The 19,372-nt window shown below is 39.7% G+C and overlaps 1 pseudogene; it reads right to left on the bottom strand.

Annotated features, from left to right (window-relative positions):
• Positions 1 to 4,307: 4,307 nt before the first annotated feature.
• The window catches only part of LOC116555325, a 32,564-nt pseudogene continuing 17,499 nt past the window's right edge, over positions 4,308 to 19,372 (bottom strand).

Below are 19,372 nucleotides of genomic sequence, written 5' to 3'. Positions count from 1 at the left end.
CCAGGGAGGCGTCTCCCCTAGATCCTCCAGAGAGGGTGTGGCCTGGCCAATAGCTTGATTTGCCACTTCTGGTATCCAAAATTGTGAGAGAATAAGTTTCTCTTCAGGTACCCAGTTTGTGGTAATTTGTTACAACAGCCTCAGGAAACAAATACATTACCCAAAATACGTTCATCCAACCCATCCCATGGCCTGTGTGGAGAAGCACAGCAGAGCTTTCCCCACCTCCCTGTGGTCTTATCAGAGAATAAAGAGCTGAGGGACTGTACTGACTCCTGATAGACAAGGTGGTGTGCCAGGATGACAGAGGCACAGAACTAGCTGAGAACAGCTCTAGCATTTGATTTATTTGGTGGGACTACTTATCCCACCTGCTTGGAATAAAACCAGGAAGATGTTTTCAGTGATTTACCTCCATTTACCACAGAACGTTATTCATTCAGTTCCAGTCGATTTGAGTCATCTTCTCAAGATGAAATAACTGGATACTTGTCAATAATAGGGAATGAATAATTTTCGCTTTTCGGAAACTTAATTTTTAGGGCACTTTAAATATGCGTATCAATTTGCACTCTCTCATTTCACAATAACTCCGTGAAGCAGGTCAGACAGGTATGTGTGAATCCTTTTAAGCTTTGCAACTTAAAGCTAATGAAGAAAGCCAGATTGAAAGATAATTTTTCCTGATCCAATGTCCTGCTTAATTGGCTTACTCTCTCTGTAGGGAATGACTGACTGATCCAACAGAGAGTTGACAAATTGAAACCACATTTACCTGGAAATGAGCTAGCATGAGAATAGGGAAAAAAAAGTTTTAAATAGAAAAAATAGAGATATATCCTAACACATGCTGAAACACACATATATATCTATTCTACCTAGAATATAATAAAGATCGCATTTCCCATTGGTGGTAAAGAGGTAGATCACTCAATAAATAGTATAGTCTTCATTTGGAAAAAATTAAATTATCTACCTTAAACAGATACAAAAAATAATTTGTAGATGAGATATTTAAGTGCAAAAATATAAATACAATAGAAAAAATACAAGAAATATATTTTAGCGATTTGGGAGTGGAGAAGGCCTTTCTATGCATAAAATGAACTTAAGAGCTGTAGAGAAGAATAGACAAATTTGCCTGTAAAAATTAAAAATGATGTGGCCAAAGATGCTAAAGTTAAAAGAAAAACAAAACAATATACAGTGGTAAATATTTGCAAAATATGTGCTATTTATTAATTTATTCAGCAACAGTTTTGGAGAACCAGTTATGCACCAGACACTGCAGTCAGTGTCAGGCACTAAACCCTGAATAAGGCAAGGAGTCATCATGACCTCATGGACCTTGTGATCCTAGAGAGTGAGGACCCCACCATGACCAAGTACTTTTGAGTTTAATGAGTATTATAGAGGTCGAGCTGGATGCCCTAGGAAAGTGTGATGTGGGTAAGTCTTGATTGGCAAGAGTTAGCATCTCTGAACAGCTGACAGAAATCCATGAGAGAAATATTACCTAGAAGAGCTGAAAAAAGATATGTACTGAAAATTTCCAAATGAAGAAATAATAGTTTGCCAATAAACAGGAAGATGTTTATCCTCATGAACAAAGATATTCAAATCAAAATGACATATCCTGTTTTACCTATCAGATTACCAAACAATAAAATGAGTTACAATAGAAACTGTGGGTGACGAGAGGTAGGAAACCGGGCTCTCTCTCATTCTTTGGTAGAAGTGTAAATTGTAGAAAATCTGATGATGCCTATCAAGATTTCCAATTTATAAATCGGTTTCTCTGTTCAAAGTGTTATGGACTAAATGTTTGTGTTCCACACCACTGCAAACTATTGAAGTCCTACCCCGCCATGTGATGGTATTTGGACATGCATCTTGGGAAGGTCATTAAGGAGAGAGGAGGGCGTGAGGGTTAGGGCTTGCTTGATGAAATTATTGCTCTTAGAGACATCAGAGATTTTTTGTTTCTTTCTCTCCCTTTCTCTCCCCTCTCTCTTTCCCTGCTGTGTGGGGACATACCCAGAAATCCCATCCGCAAGCTAGGGAGAGAGTACTCACCGAATCAGCAGGCACATTGATCTTAGACTTCCACCCTCTAAAATTGTGAGAACTATATTCCTATTGAAGAAGCCACCCAGTCTTTGGTACTTTGTCTTCGCAGCCTGGGCAGACTAAGACACAGGGGCATATGGGTGTGTGTGTATTAAAAAGCAAATAATAGGAGAAGTAAGAAAAAAATGTAAGTACTGCAGTGTCAATCAGAACATTATCATTATATTGTGGATTGGCAAACTCTAAAGCCCATTGCCACATCAAGCCCACTGCCTGTTTTGGAAATAAAATATTGGAGCAGAGCCATACTCATTTGTGGATGTATTGTTTCTGGCTGTTTTTATGATACAACAATAGAGTTGAATAAGTACAACAGAGACTGAATGGGCTACAAAGGCTAAAATATTTCTTATATCTTCATTTTTAGACAGTTTGCCAATGCTGCTTCTATTGAGATTAAAACTGTAAACAACATAAATATTCATTCATTATGTTTAATTAAAATTATTTTATATCCACAATGTGGAGTATTATGCAGCAACTGGTAGAGTCTTACATATAGACATGTAAATATGGCTTAAGATATTTTGTTACATGAGAGTTAAGGCTCAATATGTGTAGCATAATTTGTTTATGTAAACCATATGTATGAAGAGAGATACATATATATCTATGCTACCATTTATAAAGTGCTAAAGTACTGCACTGAACACTTAACATAATTTGTCTTATTATATGATTTCTTACATATAACATTCGTATGTGTTAGGTAATATTATTTACTGTTTTGCAGATAAGAAATTGAGGGTTAAGAGACTAATTTGTTTAGTCACATAGCAAGTGACAAAGTCAGAATGTGAATTCACACTTTTCATCACTGTACTGTGCATAAATGTTCAAAAAAGGGTAAACAAAAACAGTTTTTAAACTGTAGATCTCCTTTCTTTAAATACTTTAAGTTCCGGGATACATGTGCAGAACGTGCAGGTTTGTCAGTAGGTATACACGTGCCATGGTGGTTTGCCACACTTGTCAACCCATCATCTACCTTAGGTATTTCTCCTAATGCTATCCCTCCCCCAGTCCCCCACCCCCCAGCAGGCCCCAGCGTATGATGTTCCCCTCCCTGTGTCCATGTGTTCTCATTGTTCAACTCCCACTTATGAGTGAGAACATGCGGTAACAATTTTTACTTGGGTAGTAAGAAAAGGAATAGAAATGGAATTATAGGGGTCTTTAATTTTCTGATATTGTTTATTGTGTTCACTGCTAATACATGATTGTTGTTAAAAATTCAAAGATGCTTTCATTTTGGAGAAAAAGGATGTAAGAAATAATTTCATGGACTTTGCCTGTGTATAAGCCAAGGTTACTGTCAGTAAATTTTGATACTGTCACATGAATGCCAGATACTTGAAACCTGTCATTTAGGACATTTCCTGACCATTTTAATTACGAATGAAGAAATAATAGTTCACCAATAAACATATGAAAAAGATGTTTATCAGAAAACCCATTCAGTTTATAAATGAAGAAAAGAAAGCTTTAACATCAATTATTTTTTAGGAAACTTGCAAGACAGGGAAAACTAAAATGTCAAAGTCTGTGGTAACCACCATGGACTCCCCAAGTTTGCATTATTCAAAGGGATATAATTTTCCTGCCATAGCCTGGTGGAAATGGTTTTACACTGAAAATAAATTAGATTGAATTAAATTAATATCCAGCTATAAATTTTGGGCTTGTTCTTTTACTGGCTAGGTCATTAAATAACAAACAAATTATTCACTCTCTTGAAATCTTACTTTATATTTAAAATCGGGGTGTTAGTCCCTAAATTTCTGGGTCTGCACATATTAAAGCCACTAATAAATCCAGCACATTGCCAATTATTTGTGGTTTATTGAGTACCACTTAGTAGGTGCTTAATAAACACTGGCTATATCTACAGAGATAGAATTTAGACTGTGAAGTAGCAAGTTAAATTGGTCATCCCAGATATTTCTGTCCTTGGCTCTACTGGTCCAGAAGGAAAGTGGTTTTCTCCCACTCATTAACACAAGCCGGCAACAGCACCATCCAGACTGGATGCTCATCACTATGGTAACAACCATGGTCTCCCTGCTTCCTGCTCAGTGTTTATTCTTCCATTTTCTCCGTCTCCTCAGAGGCAAACTCAGCCGGTGGCTCCTACTCAGAAGTCTTTCTGAAAAGAATAGATAAATTGTAGCAAACAATAATTGGATATAATCTCTTTTTCCCTCAAAGAAGTAAGATACCACTATGATCCACTTTTTTTTGGTAAAAGGAGCCTAACTAAATATAGTACTTCCATTCTTGTAACAACAGAAGATTCCCGTGTTTGATGGAGATAGAAGCAGGAGGCATGCTTATTGATACTCACTTAATCCTCATGAATTTGCTCACTAATCTTTAGAGCCCTAATGCCTAGGGGCATCTCATGGAGAGGATTGTGGGAGCAAAGAGACAGCTATAGGAATGCACTCAGTGGATCTGAAGGTCCATGGGTCCACTGGCTTTTTAGGATGAGTAGGTTGACATGGGTGAGGAGGAGGAAATAAGGCTGGAGTGCTAGTTTGGGCCAAGTTGTGAGATAATTGATACCGTTAATCTTGTCTCTTTCTAGGAAAAATTCTCTCTCTTCATAATACCAAATTTTGCTGTCAGGATCACTAAGGTCCTGTATTCCTTATGTTTCTGTGATTCTAGCATCTGCAAGAAAACCAAATATATGTAAACTCAGTGATACTTGATCTTAAGCACTTTGCGGTCTATGGCCCTTGATGCAACAGTTATAGAACTTATTTTCTTAGCTTTCAGTTTTCCAAAGGCAGACCTATCTAGATAATTATTTTTACAGGAATAATACTTTTTGCAAATGTTAAATTGACATTTTCATTCTCAGAAATCACGTTGCTATGCAGCTCTGCACTTATTAAATCAATGGACTTCATCATTTCATGGGAGCTTGGAACAGAGAAGTCATTTCTTGGCCATCAGTGGAAAACCATATTTTAAAAAATTCACAGTGAGAACATAGTATTGAAACCCAAGCTTTGTTGAGAGGGAAAAAAACGTTGTTTAAATTTGCCAAAATTTCATTTACAAATCAAATGCTAAGCCGAGGGAATCTGGAACACTGAATTTTATTATAAGCCATTATGTGGAGAGGACAATATATGCTTCAAGGGACATTTCTAGCTAAGAATAGGGAAAGCTCCTCATATTTCTGAGAGGAGGTGGTTGGGAGGAGGAAAGAGGAGAAAGACAAGCCATCAGACATGATGATGCCAGCTCTTTTGTCCCCTTGGGATTGTAGTTTCTTAGAAGATGTGGCAGAAACATGGTCCAGAACAGTGGGTGTATCCCAGTACGTGCTTCAGAGCATCCCACAGTGCATGGCGCTGCATCTGACATGGTGCCAGACTGGATGGCAGAAATGGCTGGGTGAGCTGTCTAAAGGGCTGGGCTTTAGATATCACCTCATTTCTTCATATCCTCCAGTATTCTGTATCCTTGACATGAATGGGAAAGGGAAGAAGCAGGAGACCAGAAGAGAATTAGGCTTAGAAAGAAGAGGTCATGAATGTAGTCTTACTAGAGCTATGACTTCAGCAGGGGATGCCAGCATAGCATTTGAGGGAACTGGGTGGGACAAACCACACCTCTGTGGGCACCGCCATTGTTTCCTGGGTACAAGAGCAAACAAGCTACAGCATATCAGAGACCAACAAGGACTCAGAGGCAGTATCTATCCCTAAGGACATGTCACTTATTATATGTGTGATACGTAAGCATACCTGTATGTCCAGATGCCAATTTGGGAAACATGAGAGGAAGGGAATACTTAGAGGGAGCTTAAACTTTGAACTATCCAAGACTGAGACATCTTTAAATAGCAAATAGAGAATAAATAAAGTTATATTTTCACTCTGAATGTGTAACTTTTGAACCATCTACATCAATATTCTTAACCACATGAACTTCCTGGAGGCCTTTTGAGGGTGTACATGTATGTTTAGCCAAGTAACTGAGAAAACTTAGCAACTCCTCATGGTAGACCCAATAATATGATAGAATTAGAATCAGAATCATAGAATCTCGTAGTGGTGGGAATCTTTCAGTCCAACCATCAAAGTAACCTGAAACAGTGACAAGACTACCGCATGCAGCCAGCAGAATGCTGTAATATACTATGATGACTGGAATCCTTCCTAACTAATTCCAGCACCCAGCGAGCTTGGATTTCAAATAAAATTATACTCATTGAGCACACTAGCTTTTGTAAGTCACCATGCATTCTGTAAGTGGGCGACAGGAGTTGTGATAAACTAGAACAGAAGAGAGGGTTAAAATTGCAAACGGCCTTAGAGGCTGTATTTTAATGTTTGTTTTGATCACCCACATCAAAATCAGCTTAAATGTATTAAAATGCAGATTCCTGAATGCTAGTCTTTATCAACTGAATCACAAATCTCTACTGATGGGCTCTGGATACGTTTTTATTTTTTTATGTGTTTTTTATTTTTTTAAGCCAGTCATTTTGATTATGTAGTCATTTTCAAAGCAGACAAAGAAATAGATTAACTATCCCAATTAGTTGTATTGACTGCAGAAAATGTTCGCAACCGTGTTATAGAAATTGTCACTTTTCCTAAAATAATAGGATAGTTTTATTAAGTAGTTTTGATAGACATATCATGTTTAAATATTTTAACCCCTAAGCATAAAAAAAAATCAGATGCAAACTGGGATTGAGCTGTCAGTCTGGGATTTATTATTGAATAAGGATAACCTCCTCCTTCTGGGCTAGCAGCAGCCTGTCACTTCTCCTTTGAGACCAGCAAGAAGGCGGAAGGTCACACCTCTTCTGCAGACTCATTTCATCCCTCACCTGCCCATGGTCGCCTATGCAGCTGGTAAGTCCTTGAGCCCTCAAAGGCCTAATAAAGCAGATGAGTTCAGATCCAGAATCATGAGGAACCTGTAACTTTGGAGTGAGACATTGGTTTTCAAAGCAAGAACCCAGATGAGGAAAATCTATAATGGATAAATACTTAAGTGACAAAAGGGTTTTCAGAAATTAAAAGAGTGTGAAGTGAAGTGAGTTGTGAACAAAACCTCGGTGCCTTCCTTCTCTGTGTGCCTCAGTCACCCTCGGGCCTGCAGGCTTTGCCCACAGAGCCCAGGGGACCCTCAGCGATGGCCTACTGTGGTCATCAAAGTGATGGCTTCATTCAGTCCCCAAAACAGGCGGAGTTTCGCCTGAGAAGTTTTCACCTTAAACCCCACAGGGTTGTTCTGGCAGGTCACGGTAAGGCAGAAAACCTTGCAAAGAAGTCAGGTTACCTGATCCGAATTTTTCCCTTGTCAGCTCGGGCCAGAAACAAGTACCCAAATGCAGCATCTGAGAGATTTCTACTGTACTGTCCGCCTCCTCCGGAACAGAACGTAACTGCAATGCAGCCTGTATGGGAGGACACAGGGAAGGAAAGGCCAGAGCCGGGTCTTGACCTGAGGAGGGCAGGGTCTTGGGGCCGGCCCTCAGGACTGGGTGATGCTGTCAGGGGACATGAACCCCCTGTCCCCGAGGGTCCCGGCCATTGGGTCGGATCACCAGGTGGGTGATGCTGCCATTGTTAAGGGAACGATGGAGACAGGCTTCAGGAGGAAACTGCAGCGCTCTGCCCTGTCATCGGCAGCGAATGACACCGGCGTGAGATCGGAAGATCTCCTAACTACCGTCCTCCTGCTTGGCTTCCTGCCTGGGGGATGCAGTTCCGGAGCGCGGCCTCCATCCGGACTCCATTCCTGTAACATTGTCCAGCAGCGGGCGCCTGCTGCTGAAGCCAGTGGTGTCTATGGGGTGGGTCGTGGACGAATGGACGATTTTATTAAGCCTCAACCCCAAGCTTGCAAGTCAGAGTCCAGTTAGTTTGGCGTGTTCGCGACCCAGTGGGTAAAGATCTCAGTCCTTTTCCAGGGAGCCGTCTCCATGGTATTAGGAGCTCGTGATGAGGAATATGTGCCCTGTGGCCTTGGCTCTGCAGTGGTCCAGCCTGGACGCCAGCTCTTCTTCAGACTCCATGCTCCTCTTCTGTAGGTTGTTCAGAGACAGTGGTTCTCGCCTGTCCCAGTTGGGGTCCCAGATGCTGAGGCGTAGCTGCAGGCCCCACACCCAGGCCCACGACTCTGCCGCCGGCGGCTTCCCCACCGCACCAGCCAAGCAAAGCCTCAGACCGAGCCACTGGCCAGACGGCAGGCCTCCAGCCTCAGCGCCTCCCGAACCCCGGGCCTCCAGGCTCCTGCACCGGTCCCGGGTGCTCACTGCCTGGCAGTCACGCCGCCTCTGGGATACGCTTTTAAGTAATAGATTTGGGCCAGGCGCGGCTGCTCACGCCTACCTGTAATTCCAGCCATACAGGACTTTCAGACCACCCTGGGCAACACAACGAGACCCCGTCTCTACAAAAGTGAAATGAAAAAATATCTGAGTGTGGTGGCGCATCCCTGTCACCCCAGTACTAAGAAGGCTAAGACGGGAGAATGGCTTGAGCCTGGGAGTCCAAGGGTGTTGTGAGCTAAGATAGGGCCTCTGCACTCCAGCCTGGGCAAGAGAGTGAGACTCTATCTCAATAACTAACTACATAAATAAGTAAATAACTGATTGGTTTTGTGCCACCTATGCCACTGATCTAGTCCTAGCCCTCATTTAACAAATGAGAAAACTAAGGTCTAGAAGAGCAAATGATTTGGTCTTGATTACTCCATTAGTTAGTGGAAGAGCCAAGATTGTATGTACTAATAGTCTTTCACAGTTTGTTCATAGAGAGGGAGGCTGGAGAGACCATGGGGGTGGTCTCTGAGATACGCCAGGCTGGTTAAGCTTGTCTTTTAGTCACAGGATGCTCGTTCCCTTCCCACATTCCACCCCCACGACTCTCTTAAAGTAATTGTTCAGGTGAGTGTGGCAAGGTTCAGGAACTCTTTTAGCTGGGGGTGTGACTTCTCAGTCCCTTGACATAGGAATTTTCAGTATATTCTACTGATTAGATTCTGGAAGAACTTGTAACCCAAACTGAACATAGGACTGCTTTATATTGGAGCAATCAGCTTTCTGCATGATAAGGAACACATTGCTGCAGAACCGAGATCAGTTGTCCATCCACAAATGTCAGCCTTTTATTTGATGATTAACTGAGGAATGCTTATTTCCATATCAGTAGACAACTCTAAATATATAACATATAAACCTCTCTGTATAACATATAAACAGAGAGGTTTATATGTTTGTTTTCCCCAAGAAAAGGAAGTTGGTTTTCAGTCCAGAAATTATTATTATTATTTTATTCTATATTTTGAGAGACAGAGTCTCACTCTGTTGCCCAGGCTAGAGTGCAGTGGCATAGTAATTGCTCACTGCAAACTTGGACTCCTGGTCACAAGCAGTCCTCCTGCCTTGGCCTCCTAAAGTGTTGGGATTACAGGTGTGAGCCACTGTTCCCAGCCCAGAGATAATATTTTTCATAAGACGCAGTTGGAAGCAGATGCTGTTACCAGGGGTCCCTTTAGTTCTACTTCACTATTTTCCTAAATGCAATGTAGATTCTTGTCTTTGTATCTCCAGAAGATTTTCAGGCTTTCCAAGTTTCACTTCTCTTCAGTGATATGCTTTCTCATTTCTGGAGTTATTCTACAGCCGACTTTCACCTACCTGTTTGTATGTTTATGCTCATTTTTATGGCAGCATTGCATATTGCATTGAACAAACAAGGGACGATCAAAACAACTTTTTTTTTTTCTTTGACAACTGCTGCAAGCACAACCACTCTGAGGGCAGGCTCTTCTTTGTCGTAGATGAAATGATGGGCAAGTGCCACTGACTTCCCTGGTTACTCTTAGAAAATAAAATATCCCCTAGATACTTTCATCTCCAGAGTGATCTCCGCATAGTAACCTGGATGTCCAGCCGAAAGTACAAATTTCATCCAAAGTTAAAGTTCCTTTCCTCCTCCAGCACTGGCCTGTCAGCGCCCAAGCTGGGAAAGCAAGTGGGAAGTAATTGGCTTCATGACTCTGTCAGTTCTCATGTGCCCTCCTCCCCAGCTCCCTGACAAGAAAAGAGGAGGGGAGGAGAGGCCAGGGGGAGGAAGAGGTCTTATCAACTGGCATCAATCTATGGAGACATTTATAGTTGATTTTGTCCTGGAGCGGTTTCCTAGGTTCTTTGGGGACATCCATTGCGGGAAGTTTCCCTCGATGTGGGCACAGGCTCCTGCTAATCACTTTGCCTTTCTCTCAGCCCCCTGGGTATCTTGTGGTGCACCTCCATTTTTAAATGCAATATACTCCTAAGACATAGCCCATTTTTCCTTTGAGCACGTGGTAGTCCACCCCAGCCATATAATTAACCTTTAGATTTCTCAGGCACAAGTCACATGCCAGTCTGGTATCAGAGGTCACCTCACACGTTCTCCTCGTGGTTTGTTTGAACCTTCCTCACTAGATTAGAAGTCAGGAGAAGGCAACACTCCCCTCTCTCCCACTCAGGAGTGGAGAGTGCAGGAAGAGTTGAGACTCAGCACTACACCAATTATCCCTAAAGAATTTTTTTTCTCTAATTGTAATTTTCTAAGCATTTAATTTCATTTTATATTCTTCTTTTGAGAGAGGCTAAGAGTTGCAAAACCAGATTTAGACCACATCCATCACAAGCTCTGCATAAGTAGCCTGCATATCATTTTGGAACCTGGAAGTAGTTATTCCTTCCTATTGCCTTGGGGGCCTCAGCCTAAACTGAGACCAGATCACACTCTATCTTCCTATTGCATTCAGGTGGAGACAGAGCTGTACAACCAGATGGAGATGGTGTGTACTTAACCTCCGAGCTCTCATCTACCTCTGCAATTCCTCATGTTTGGGACATTCTCTTCTCCCCTCCTACCTGATAAGGACCTCCACTTTCTGTGAAGTCACCCCCACAGCATCTATTTCATGCCATCACTCATTCTTTGATTCTGTGGCTCTTTCCAATGTGATATTTCCTTGCTTCATATCCCTCTACCCTCAAACCTAGGGATTTTTAACTTCTGTTTGTGCTATCTATTGAATGCAAAGTTCCTATTTAAAAAAAGGTGAAGACTATAGTTCTTAGAAAGAGATGTTCAGGAAATTTTTCCAATATCCTGGGCCCTTGGTCTCCTTGGTACCTCGTCATCCAGGCCTCTGCAGATTTGTGCTCCCTTCAAGGGAACTCTGCCTGCTGCAGACAGAGGAGACCCCTTTGTGTGTTGCCTACCTGAGTGTGTTATTCAGCACTGAAAGGAAGCATGTAGTGAATTCTATTTGCCATTTGTATTTCAGCTTCTATGTACTTACTTTGTTCCACTTCTTTACCTGCAGCAGAAGAATAAGGCAAACTTATAAAAAATTCCTTTGACGAAACAACACAAAACAAGCATAGCCATTTATTTCCGACTAAAATTTTTTGAAGTATTTTATTTATTGTCAAAAAGAAAATAGTGGGAATAAATTAAGGTGATGTAGATGCAGAGCTAAGACAGTCAGATCAATACACTGAATTACATTGTTATCACTTATACATTTGAGCATATGATAAATGTTTTAAATGCTTTCAACTTTCCTCTAGATCCCAAAAAGAACGTTTCATTAGACTAATATACATTGGAAAATAATTTGAATTTAGGAAGCTAAATATTTAGAACAATTTTGATTAGATTGCATGTTAAAGAGGGTTTATATATTCATCATTAGTAATTCCCAATCTAATATTGCCAATGAGGAAACTCTGAACAGCTGCCATCCAGATTCTAAAATATCACTCGTTGATAAATGTGCAGCATAAGCACCATAGCTCAACCAAATGAAGTGCAATTTTCTCTTCAGTCAGAGAAAAGAGGAAGTTCAAGATTAGTTATACATTAAACAGTCCATTTGGGGAGGCTAATTAGAGAGACAGAGAGAAGACCTTGAAATAGAAGTCACCAGAAAAAGCTAGCAGATGAGTCTTTTTGGAGACTTAATTTGTCCTTTGTCACAGACAGAACACCTGTGAAAAGAGCATGTTGCCCTCATCCAAAGTCTGGTTATAAGTTTCAGAAGGTTTTCTAATGCCAATGAAAAAAAAAAAACAAAACAATAGTAGCTCATGAAATTGTCTTTAGAGATGCTGAGGCCTTTTGGGCATCAGGTTTCCAAAGTGATATAATAGGTGTCCAAACTCAATTCCAAAAAAAGATACGGGCACAAGATTTTGGCTTGTTCTCATTTCCCGAGTACTTTAGAAAGCCTGAGAATGAATAGAACATACAGCATTTAAGAGAGTCACGTTTTTGACAGGAAATCTAGCACGTGACAAAAAAAAATCTGAATTCTTTCCAATTTAAACACACTCAGATTAGTATAGCTCTCACTCCAACCGAATAGCGATGCTCCCAGAAACTGCCCTACTTTAATATCACATGCTGTTCTGTGTAGAACACTAACCAAGGACAAGAAAGAAGTTATTCTTGTGTAAGTTGCATTCACTTTACTACCACTAATGTGTATCTTTTTAGGAAATCTAGACAACGATTTTCTTAACAAAATTGTGTTAGAGCTTCAGTATCCAGGTTCCTCAATATTATCTCATACGAGTTCAATAAAACAAAAAGCTCCGGAGGAGAAAGGTTAGAGTGTGGTTGTCCATTTTGGAAGAGGGGTGTCCCAGAATTAGTGATAATTCTTATGAAAATATCTGTCAGCAGGTTGTCCTAGACCTGTCTTTACTAAGGAATGGAACAGATGCCTTTAAGAAAAGAGCAGAATTGGCCAGGTGCAGTGGCTCATGCCTGTATACATAAAGCTCATTATACGTAAGTCCTGATATCATGAATGAATCTCTTACTTGCCGTGGACTGTTTCTTAGGTAAAATCCTAAGCACTTTGGGAGGCTGAGGCAGGCAGATCATGAGGTCAGAGATCAAGAGCATCCTGGCTAACACAGTGAAACCTGTCTCTACTAAAAATACAAAAAATTAGCTGGTCATGGTGGCACACACCTGTAGTCTCAGCTACTTGGAAGGCTGAGGCAGGAGAATCGCTTGAACCCAGGAGGCAGAGGTGGCAGTGAGCCAAGATCAGCCACTGCACTCCAGACTGGGCGACAGAGTGAGATAAAAAACAAAACAAACAAAACAAAAAACAAAAATCATGAAGTGTTATTCCTATAGCCCTTGTTTCTTTTCTTTTCTTTTCTTTTTTCTGAGAAGTTAGCAGTCCAGCCTTGAAGCAAGATAGGCCAAAAGTTCTGCTTTTGAACTCTGTCAGTGTCAAGAACTCTCAGATGATCTATTAAAATCCAAAGCCATGTATATTCTCTTAAGAAAATCTGTTTTTTAATGTCAAGAGAAATCTAGTTCTTCTCTTCATTTGTAAGTAGCAGGGCTAAGGAAGGCCACTTCTGAGGATTTCATAATGAGGCTTAGTGAACGGTTGAACTTGCCCACTCTTCTGAGCTTAGTTTAGGCAGTGTCTAGAAGTCACGAGAGCTGCTTTGGGGGTCACGCTACTCACTGCTCTTTAACCCTCTCCTCAAGTCTTTCTTCTCTTATACGGGGAGGTTTCTTGGTTTCATGGGAGACTAATATCCTATTGACCTGAGTGTGTGTGTGTGTGTGTGTGTGTATGTGTGTGTGTGTGTGTGTGTGTGTGTGTGTGTGCTGTAAGTATATACTTCTTGCAAAAAAGTCCCAAATCTCTACAGTCTACAATGTCAACCATGAAATCATCTTGTTCATCTTTAATTCCCACACCAGGGATAATATCCAAATCTTTTAACAATTAATATGGTTTCTTCATGGATTATCCAAATGGCACCTGCAATAGTGCTGGAGCAGAGACCTGAAGGCCCATTTGTGTCTCTGGTTGGAGGGTAATTGAAAGGTGTGGATAGATGGCATGGGAAACACTGTGGTTATTCCCCAACTTGTACCAAAGTATTTTAATATTTTAATGATCAATACAATTTTAACACTGTGTGCTGCCTGGATAGCAGCTCTGTTCGTAGCACTATGAAGTGGAGATTGCAATCTCTGTTCTATAGCTGTGAGAACTGAGGAGATGAATTTTACTATGGTTACTCAACCAGAAGGAAACAGGGAGAAAGGGAAACCTGAGGATAAGCCAGGCTTGTAAGATGGCTAAGCACACGCTTTTCCCACTGCTATATGCAGCACCTGTTAGCCAGGCCCACATTTTTCCAGCTCCTCAGTATCTAGTCCATTAAATCAGGTTTAGAAATAAACTTCGACCTTTTCTTATTCTGTGAGATTGGCCTGGCTGGAAAAGTCTGCAAGAAGACCAGAGAAGTGGGTGCACCTCTGCAAAGAAAAGCTTGTCACTGCCCTACCCCCACCTCTCCAAGCTTCAGGAGACCCTGGCTGTTTTCAGGACATAAAAAATCCACTTCAATGGCTGCTTTCCTGAATGAGATGGAATTCTATGAGACCATCTTTTCTGAGATTGCTTTGGCAGCAAGAAGTTGAAATATTTCTCTTGAAAGGATTTTTCCCTTTTTCCTTTCCTTCTAAAGATCAATAAACAAAGGAAGTAAATTTTCTTTACTTTAAAAATGTCTCTATATTTTAAAAACTTTGTGGTTGACTATAAAATTAGCTAATATTTATTGTAAGCAAGTGCAAAAACTCTGATTCAAAAATTAATAAAATTACTTACATTCCTACAACTTGTTATATATATTGACATACATACTCCAGAAATCATACTTTTTAGTATTTTCAATTTTTTTTTAAATCATTAGTTTTTAAAAGTCACTTTGAAATAGTTTCATGAGTTTTTTCCTTTTTTATTACATTATCTTTGAAATTTATTTAATTATTCCTTCATCATTGAATGTGGAGGATATTTCCCATTTTTCCTCATTATACATAAGGCTTCATTCAAATCCTGATGTCATGAATCTCTTACTTGCCATGGACTGTTTTCTTAGGTAAAACCCTAACAATTGAGGTTATAGGAACAACAGTATTGGTATATTGCACAGTTACTTTCCAGAAAGACAGTGCCAGCCTGCACTTCCACCATAGTGTATTAAAGCACCTGTTCCACCTCATTCTTGCCAACACTGATAATTTTGGAAGACCTTTCCAAACTGAAAGATGAAAGATAGTATCTTTAAAAAAAAAGGAGGTTCAGATTTTAAAGCACTAACTATAGCCAGTTTACTGGGTTTAGTATTTTATACCTATTATTTCCCTTTAATATCAATCAAGCCTGATGGAATAATTATTGTTCCTCTTTTACAGATGAGGCAGAGAAGGAGTACCTGGGCTGAGGGCACACCTGCAATAAGGGCCAGTGTCAAGGTGGCACTGGGGCGCTTTCAGGGGTGGTTCTCTCAAACTCTCTGCTGTGCTGCTTTGCTCTGCATTACTGAGATCTAGTGAAGAACAAGAAATTTTTAACATTCACTTTTCCGCCAATTACAAAAGTAGTGTAAGGTCATTGAAAAAAGAGTGGATATCCAGAAAATCCTAGAGAAGCAAATATCCAACTATCCAGAATCAACCACATGTTTTTCTCATGTTTGTGTACTATCTAGTTTCTCTCTCTCTCTGTATATGCATATATATGTGTGTATATGTATACAGATACACACACATATATATACACATTCATGTATATATACATATGTGTATATATATGTATGTACACATTCTTGAACAAAGCAGGGTTTAGGACATCAACTCCCTGCATAGTTGAAAAATCTGTGTATATTGCTTTATTTTCCTAAAACATAACTACTCATAGCCTACTGTTGACCAGAAGCCTTATTGATAACATAAACAGTAGACTAACACATATTATCTAAGTTATATGTAATATATACTGTATTCTTACAATAAAACAAGCTAGAGAAAGGAAAATATTGCTAAGAAAGTCATTAAAAAGAGAAAATATATTCTCTATTCATTAAATGTAAGTGGATCATGATAAACATCTTCATCCTTAACATCTTCATGTTGAATAGGCTGAGAAAAAGGAGGAAGAGGAGGGATTGGTCTTTGCTGTCTCAAGAGTGGTAGAGGTGAAAGAAAAACCACATATAAGTGGTCCTGCACATAAGTGGATCATACAATTCAAATCTGTGTTGTTCAAGGGTCAACTGTATTTATATATTATGTATGTTGTCACATGGTTTAAGTTGCTTGATGTCTTGCAGTATATGTCATTCAATAGTCTTGTATAAAATGATTTTAAATGGATGTGTAGTGTATTAGTCCATTTTCACACTGCTGATAAACACATACCTGAGACTGAGTAATTTATATATGAAAATAGGTTTAATGGTTTTATAGTTTCATGTGCCTGGGGAAGCCTCACAGTCATGGCACAAGGCAAAGAGGAGGAGCAAGGCATCTCTTACATGGACGGCAGCAGGAAAAGAGAGAACTTGTGCAGGGAATCTCCCATTTTACCAACAGATCTCGTGAGACTCTTTCACTATCATGAGAGCAGTTCAGGAAAGACCCACCCCCATAATTTAATCACCTCCCACTGGATTCCTCCCATGGCACATGGGAATTGTGAGAGTTACAATTCAAGATGAGATCTGAGTAGCGACATAGTCAAACCATATCACGTAGTATTTTATTAAGTGGAATACCAAAATTTAATTAAATAATGTCATAGTGTTGTACATTTAAGTTTTCACAATTTTATTTTTAAGTATCCATGCCTGTAATCCCAGCTACTCAGGAGGCTGAGGCAGGAGAATTGCCTGAACCCAGGAGGCGGAGGTTGCAGTGAGCCGAGATCGCACCATTGCACTCCAGCCTGGGTAACAAGGGCGAAACTCCGTCTGGAAAAAAAAAAAAAAAGATATGTATAATAAGGAAGTTCATTCTAGCATCAATTGAAAAAGTAACAAAGGTTCAAACCACCAAAATGCTTACCTACCACAGAATGGTTAAAACTAAGCTAAATTAATATATATTCACCTGTTTAATAAAGAAATAAATCAACATGTAGTTTTCTAGGAAGAGGTGTACAATGCACACAACCTGTCTTCACACACACACACACACACACACACACAGATATATATATATATACATATATATATATATATATATCTTTGTGTCAGCCCTTCTTAACACAGAGACATATCCCTTGGATATCTAAGGCCAGACCTGTGCTTTAAACAACTATAGCTTTCTACAGTTTTGAGAAATTTATGCGATCAGTTATTCTTCTTTTTTCCAGCAAATTGTCTGCTTCCTTTCTACTCAGTTCTTCCTAGTGATATTAAATATGCCAAAATCTTTCCTATATTAAAAAATGAAGGGGGAGAAAATAACAAGCTCCCTAGAACCCTCATCTCCTTATAGATTATCTCCTTATTTTTCTTGTTCCTTTTGTAGCTTTGATAGACTGGAATATTTTTCTTAACTACTGTGTAATAGGATTACATATTCCTTACCATCATGTTGTGGTCCTTTTGCTGTGCCTACTGAAGATATGTCTCTCTGTTGCAGATGAGCATTTATTAATAGGTAGTTTAAAGTTTTATTATTTTATAATCAATGCTGCAATGATCTTCCTATACATACATCTTTATTGAAGCTATTTATAAATGAAAAATTGGAAATGATGAAATGTGTAATACTATGGAATTATTTAATTAAACATTGGTGTGACCCATACTTTGGACTTGGCCGTGTGCGTTGGCCAAGGCCACATTTTCATGTATTAGCAGAAGCTTTAAATGCCATGACATGGTTTGTCTCACATTTCTGTCCTCCACTATGAGCACAGACTGTCCTAATAACTTCTCCTTCAGCTTAGATTCCAGAATGGGAATACATGCATAGTTGAGTGGAGCCCAGTCAAACCCAGCAGAACTATAGCTGGTCCACTGAAACAAACGTTTGTTGCTCTAAACTACAAGAATCCTGGAGATGTTTATCATCACAGCAAAAGTTGGTTAATACAATAGCTAAACTTCTTCAAAGAATCATCCATATGTACCATTTTTATTTCTTTATTTCCTAGTTTTTTTTCCAATTCACTCTGTATGACTTAGGCCCAATTGTCTCACTGAAACAGCCCTTGCTATCATCAGTAATAAACTCAATAATGCTATATGCAATGGATACATTTCAAAACTCTCTAGGTTTTTCGCCTACCTCACTGGCCATTTTGTTCTATACACTTTGCAGGCTCTTCTCCTTCTACCCAGAAATTAAATGTTGACATTCTTCTCCTAGACTCTCTCCTTTTCTCATTTCATATTTTATCCTTTATCTCAACTAAGTTCAAAGCTTCAGTTACTATTATTATGTAAATATAATATTTAGCCCAGACTTATACATTCAACTAACTACTTGAAATCAATGTTTCTCACCTGAACATGATCAGGACTGAATCTATGATCTTCCTTTAGATAGATACTTTTCCATTGTTCTTACTGTGATAAATGGTACCAAGTTCTATTCATTCAGTTGCACAGGACTAAAAACTTAGGCAATATTCCCTTCCGTTACATCATCTCCATATCCTTAGTAAAAGCATTGTTGGTATCACCTCCAAAAAAATCTGTTTCACTTATAAGATTGACCCAATCACCATTTTAGCCCAAGGTACCATCATCTCTTGTCTAAATAATGCTTCTGCGCTTAATCACCACCTGCTCCTGAGGAATCCATTTAAAGATTCAATTGGATTTTAACACATCAACTGTGCTTGGGATAAAGAATAAAGACAAAAATCCTTAGCATAATGATCAAGGCTCTACATGCCTGGATGCTAAGTCTTCCTCAAGCTTTCTCTCTTACTCTTTCTTTTCATTTTTCATGACCAAATCACACAAGTCATTTCCAGTTTCTGAGTGTGCCTTCTCTTTCCTAACACAGAGCATTTACACTGGCCATTTCCTGTCTTTTGGATGCTCTTTTCTTTCTCTCCACTTTCACTTAAGTTCTACTCATATTTCAGATTTAATTTTATTAGAGAAGCCTTCCTAATCCCTCACACTTGGGACCACTTTCTTTTGTCATATGACCTTGTAAGACAACCTTCTTACCCTTTGGGTTGTCTTAGTCCATTTGTGTTGCTATAAAGGAAACCTGAGGCTGGGTAATTTATAAAGAGGTTCATTTAGCCTATGGTCCTGCAGGCTGTACAAGAAGCACAGTGCCAGCATCTGCTCTGGGGAGAGCTTCAGGCTGCTTCCACTCATGGTTGAGGGCAAAGAATGTAA

This window comes from Sapajus apella, unplaced genomic scaffold (assembly GCF_009761245.1).
Source record: "Sapajus apella isolate SASKATOON/1434 unplaced genomic scaffold, GSC_monkey_1.0 scaffold1, whole genome shotgun sequence".
Lineage (NCBI taxonomy): Eukaryota > Metazoa > Chordata > Mammalia > Primates > Cebidae > Sapajus > Sapajus apella.
This window is presented reverse-complemented; position numbering and strand designations above follow the sequence as displayed.